The following is a 5,986-nucleotide window of genomic DNA, read 5'->3' as shown; positions in this document are numbered from 1 at the left end:
TGTGATTGGCGCCGACTTGACGAAATCATCGGCAGGCGGCGTCCTGGCCGGCTCTGTGGCTTCGTACTCCATGTCACCGGCTCGATGAAGTGGGCGAAGTGTGTGTGACAACTGTATTTGCGGCGTCGACGACTCGAATGGCATCTTTCCGACGCGACAAAGTATTCATCATCTCGTGCGATATTGAGCATAGTGTCATCGTCTTCTACGATACCATCACAGTGAAGTGGACTCAAGCGGTGATGATGACCTACGTGCCATCGATCTCCATGGTGCAAGCTTGATGACATCGACTGTGGCGGTGTCTCGGCACGACCTGTGTCATCCTCCTCCACGGTACCGTCACGACGAAGCGGTCGCGAGTGGTGATGACGATCTCCGTGGCGTCCACCTCCATGGCACTGGTTTGGCGGAGTCGACGGTGGGCGGCGTCTAGACGAACTCTCTGTCGACCACACCGTCCTGACAAAGTGGACGTGAGTGGTGATGGTGACTCGTGTGCCGTTGGCCTTCATAGAGCTAGCTTGGTGAAGAATCCAGTGGGGAGCACCACGACTGGCGTCTGTAAGAAATCAAGGGTCGATTGGTTGAGGCGTGATGATCTCCTGGGATCACCTGCCGTATATTTATATCACAATAGACCTATCAGAGATCGTTACAGAGTAGGACACGGCTGGGACAATTGACGTACAGGACAATTGACGTACAAGTCAATTGCCTGTATACAACTAGAACTCCACGTCCGATACATATACTTATTCTAACACACCCTCTTAATCATAACTTGTCTAAGTTAAGATTGCATTTGAACAATTCTAATTGTCTAGTAGCAAGTGCTTTCGTGAAACCATCCGCTACTTGATCACCAGAGGGAATGAATCTAATCTCAAGAAGCTTCTCTGCAACTCTCTCTCTGACAAAGTGATAATCAACCTCAATGTGTTTGGTCCGAGCATGAAATATTGGGTTAACCGAGAGATACGTTGCTCCAAGATTGTCACACCATAGACATGCTGTTCTAGGTTGACTGACTCCGAGCTCCTTGAGAAGTGTTTGGATCCAAATGATCTCAGCTGTTGCATTAGCTAGGGATTTGTACTCTGCTTCAGTGCTTGACCTTGATACTGTTGCCTGCTTTCGAGCACTCCAAGAAACAAGATTGTCGCCAAAATATACAGCAAAACCACCTGTGGATCTACGATCATCAGGACTACCCGCCCAATCAACATTTGAGAATGCACTCACAAGGGTAGACTTTGATTTTGTAATTTTTAGTCCTACTCCAAGTGTACCCTTGATGTATCGCAAAATTCGCTTAACTGCAGTCCAGTGTATGCTAGTGGGCGAATGAAGAAACTGACAAACCTTATTCACGGCAAAAGCAATATCTGGTCTTGTCAATGTCAAGTATTGCAATGCTCCTACTATGCTCCTGTATCTAGTTCCATCCTCATCACTCAGCCAATTACCATCCTCAATTGATAGTTTTTCTGAAACTGAAAGTGGTGTATCCAATGGCTTGCAATGTTGCATCGCAACTCATTTGAGAAGATCATTAGCATATTTATCTTGTGTCAGCAGTATTCCATTATTTTTCCTCTTCACCTCAATACCAAGAAAATAGTGAAGATTTCCCAAATCCTTGAGAGCAAAATCACATTGTAGATCTTTGAGCAATGCGTCAACCGCAGAATCAGATGAACTCACCACTATGATGTCATCCACATAGACAAGAAGATACATTGTAATTCCACCTCGCTAAAAGAAGAACAACGACATGTCCACCCGTGAAGAGGAAAATCCCAGATTTAGTAGCTTCGAGCTGAGTTTAGAAAACCATGCCCGAGGAGCTTGTTTCAGCCCATATAAAGCTTTATCCAATTTACATACATACTGCCTCTTGGTTGGATCTTCATACCCTGGAGGCTGCCTCATATACACATTCTCTTCTAGAACACCGTGAAGGAACGCGTTCTTCACATCTAGCTGGCGAAGACTCCAACTGTTGGACACAGCTATGGCAAGAATTAACCGAATTGTTGCTGCTTTCACAACTGGACTAAATGTGTCTTCATAATCAATCCCATATCTCTGCTTGAATCCCTTTGCAACAAGTCGTGCTTTGTACCTGTCAATCTCTCCATCAGACTTCCGTTTAATTTTATAGACCCACTTGCAATCTATAATATTTGTACCCTTCTTAGCAGGCACAAGATGCCATGTATTATTTTTCATCAATGCCGAATATTCCTCGTCCATGGCTTCTTTCCAATTTTTTCCTCAAGAGCTTCGGCGAGATTATCTGGTTCACCTGTCATGCACACGTTGCACCAGTGAACTCATCCATCTGTGATAACCTTTGGTCTGAAAATATTATTACGCGAACGCGTCACGACACGATCTGCAATTGACGGCTGCTGTATTGACTGAGTTTCTTGAACGGGAGAAGCCATAGAAGATTCAGTGTCACCTTCACCTGAGAAAGACTCATTTGTGTGCAGTCCCGAGGAGTGAACAGTAGAGGGTGTACATACAGGATGTGCACCCATTTTGACAGTACCAGGAGATCTGGACGCGGGTGAGTCTGGTACAGCACCAGTCACGCGATGCCCACGCGTGGGCGTGCTTGGTTCAGCGCAAAAAGAAGGGGCCCTGCGTGTTTCACCTGGCAGGGAGGTCCCACACGCATCATGCGACGGCTGGTGACTGGACGTGGGCGACCCCGATGGATAGGATCCCGATGCTGCAGGTCCCGTAGACGCGCACAATCCACTGCAGTCTGCCTCGCTCTCCATGCCATCCTCTATACACATAAAATCATTGCCAATGGAGCTATTATGCACCAAATTCTGCTGCAGTGTTTCCTGTTCCCGAGTACTGTCAACACAAGCATCAGGTTTATTAGTAGGATTAGTTACATAATCATGCAAATCATCATCCCCTTGATTATTATTCGTAGGATTCTGAAGGTTGGGGGGCAAAAGGAGGATCTCGGCTCTAAGACGGGCTCCGGCGTTGGGATGAAGTTGGGCAAAAGGACAGATTCATCAAAAACAACATCACCGGAGATATATATACGACCGGATGAAATATCAAGACACTTGTATCCCTTGTGTTTGTTACTATAGCCTAGGAAAGCACACCGAATGGAGCGAAAAGCTAATTTTCGAGTATTATATGGTCTAAGATTTGGCCAACATGCACAACCAAAAACGCGAAGCGAAGAATAATCAGGTTTTTCATCAAAGAGACGTTCAAGTGGAGAAAGCATATTGATGACTCGACTATGAACACGATTAATAAGATATACAGCGGAAAGAAACGCTTCATCCCAGAACTTAAGAGGCATAGAGGCATGAGCAAGCAATGCAAGTCCAACCTCAACAATATGGTGATGCTTTCTCTCGGCGGATCCGTTTTGTTGATGTGCATGAGGACATGAAACATGATGAGTAATGGCAATACGCTGAAAAAAAGAGTTGAGTTTGTGATACTCTCCACCCCAATCAGTTTGCATAGCTATGAGTTTTGTGTTAAATAGGCGCTCAACTATATGTTGAAAATCATGAAAACATTGAAACACATCAGATTTGTTCCGTAAGAGGTATATCCAACTAAATTTACTATAATCATCAATGAAGCTTACATAATATTTATTTCGACCAACAGACTCAGGTGCTTGACCCCAAACATCAGAGAAGACTAGCTCTAAAGGAGCACTAGATATACTCGAAGACCTAGGATACGGAAGCTGATGACTTTTAGCCTTTTGGCAAGAATCACACACGGATTCACTAGTGGACTCAACCGAACATGGTAAATTATACTTCCTAAGGACTTGTTTGACTATTGGAGAGGCCGGATGACCAAGATGATCGTGCCACCTTGTTAGTGATGGCCTTGAAGCACCAAAAACTTGAATACCGGAGGAAGGAGACGAGCATGGTGATTTCAACGGATAAAGGCCACGCTCACATGGGCCGTGCAGAAGAACTTCCTTCGTTGTTGGGTCCTTAACGAAAAAAGCATGAGGGTGAACTTCCACAATAGTATTGTTATCAAAAGCAAAACGACTAGCAGAAACTAGACTTTTGGTGGCTTGGGGAACATGAAGTATGTCATTAAGATGGAAATTTCGAGTATGATCAAAAGAATTAATGGTTGCATGACCGATGTGACTAATAGCCATACCTGCACCATTAGCTACATGAACCTGTTCAGGACCGTTGTAGCGAGCATGTGTTGTCAGTTTGTCGAGCTCCCCTGTAATATGATCAGTTGCTCCAGTATCAAAGTACCAATTGGAATCAACTCCATATGAAGTAGTGGCTGCTCCACCATATCTCCCTTCGGTGACATAATTTGGGTCAAACCGATACCAGCACTTATGAGCTGGATGCCCAATCTTACCACAAATCTGGCAAGTAGGCCTCTCACCGCGAGGAAGATTCATTCCACTTCCTGGTCCTGGTCGTCCTCCGCGGCGATTATTGTTGGAGTAACTATTGTTCCCATGGTTATAGTTGTTCCCGTGGTTGTAATTATTGCCGTAGTTGTTGTAGCCTCCACGATTGTTGTTGCCGTAGCCACCGCGGTTGCCACCACTACTGTTTTTGCCTCCACGATTTCCTTTGCCATGTCCTCCTTGTGCAGAAAGATTCACTGACGAGTTATATTGTTGCAAACCCAGAATTTTGTGACTCCAAGCGTGCTTCAAACGCAAGAAACTGAGCATAAATTTCGCTCAAGGAATAGGCATCGGTTCTGGCACCAATGGACGAGACAAACGGATTATATTCTGCATCCAATCCAGCAAGGATCTGAGAGATGAGATCATCGTCTTCTATCTTCTTCCCTGCTGCTGTGAGTTCGTCCGCAATGCCCCGCATCTTCGTGAAGTATGCGGTGGCGGTCATCTCGTTCTTCCGAGTGCCGGCGCGAAGTTGAATAACTCGTGACTGAGAGACAGAGGAGTACATCTCCTCAAGAGCTGTCCAGACCTGCGCGGACGTCTTCATGGAGACGACTTGAGTTAGAACTTCGCGTGAAAGAGAGGTCAACAGCGATCCAAGAACTTGCTGATCTTGGGCTATCCAGCGAGCGTACTCGGGATTTGGCACCGTCTCGGTGCCTGATTTGTCGGCCTTCTGGACATCAAGGATCTTGGCCGGAGCTTGAATTGAGCCATCCAGGTATCCATCGAGCTGTGCGCCTCGGATCGGAGGCAGGACCGTCGCCTTCCACAGGAGGAAGTTGTCGCGGCCGAGCTTCTCGCGGGAGGTGTCGCCAAGCGTCGCCATGGGCTGGCTGATCGAGGAAGAAGCTCCTGGGGAACCGCCTTAGGGAACGAGAGACATCTAGATGTGATATAGAGAAGGCTCTGTTACCATGTAAGAAATCAAGGGTCGATTGGTTGAGGCGTGATGATCTCCTGAGATCACCTGCCGTATATTTATATCACAATAGACCTATCAGAGATCATTACAGAGTAGGACACGGCTGGGACAATTGACGTACAAGTCAATTGCCTGTATACAACTAGAACTCCACGTCCGATACATATACTTATTCTAACAGCGTCCTCGTCGAGCGGTGGTGAGTGGGGGCAGCTACCGTGGCGCGGGTTTGGTGAAGACGAGCTCCGGCGACGCGTCGTCCTCATCGAGCGGTGATGAGTGGGGGCGGCCACCGTGGCGTCGACTTCCGTGGCACCGACCTCGGTGGAGTCAGCATCCATAGCGCGGGTTTGATGAAGATGAGCTCCAGCGACGCGTCGTCCTCATCGAGCAGTGATGAGTGGGGGCGGCCACCGTGGCGTCGACCTCCGTGCCACCGATCTCGGTGGAGTCAGCGTCCATAGCGCGGGCTTGATGAAGATGAGCTCCGGCGACGCATCGTCCTCATCGAGCGGTGATGAGTGGGGGCGATCACCGTGGTGTCGACCTCCGTGGCACCGACCTCGGTGGCGTCGACAGTGGGCGGCGTC

At 47.5% G+C, this 5,986-nt stretch overlaps 1 pseudogene; it reads right to left on the bottom strand.

Moving 5' to 3' along the window:
* Window positions 1-4,711: 4,711 nt before the first annotated feature.
* On the bottom strand, window positions 4,712-4,850 carry LOC123073086 (uncharacterized; annotated as a pseudogene).
* Between the last annotated feature and the right edge of the window lie 1,136 nt (window positions 4,851-5,986).

This window comes from Triticum aestivum, chromosome 3B, assembly GCF_018294505.1.
Source record: "Triticum aestivum cultivar Chinese Spring chromosome 3B, IWGSC CS RefSeq v2.1, whole genome shotgun sequence".
NCBI lineage: Eukaryota > Viridiplantae > Streptophyta > Magnoliopsida > Poales > Poaceae > Triticum > Triticum aestivum.
Note: the sequence above shows the minus strand (reverse complement) of the source record. Positions and strands in the feature narration are given on the sequence as shown.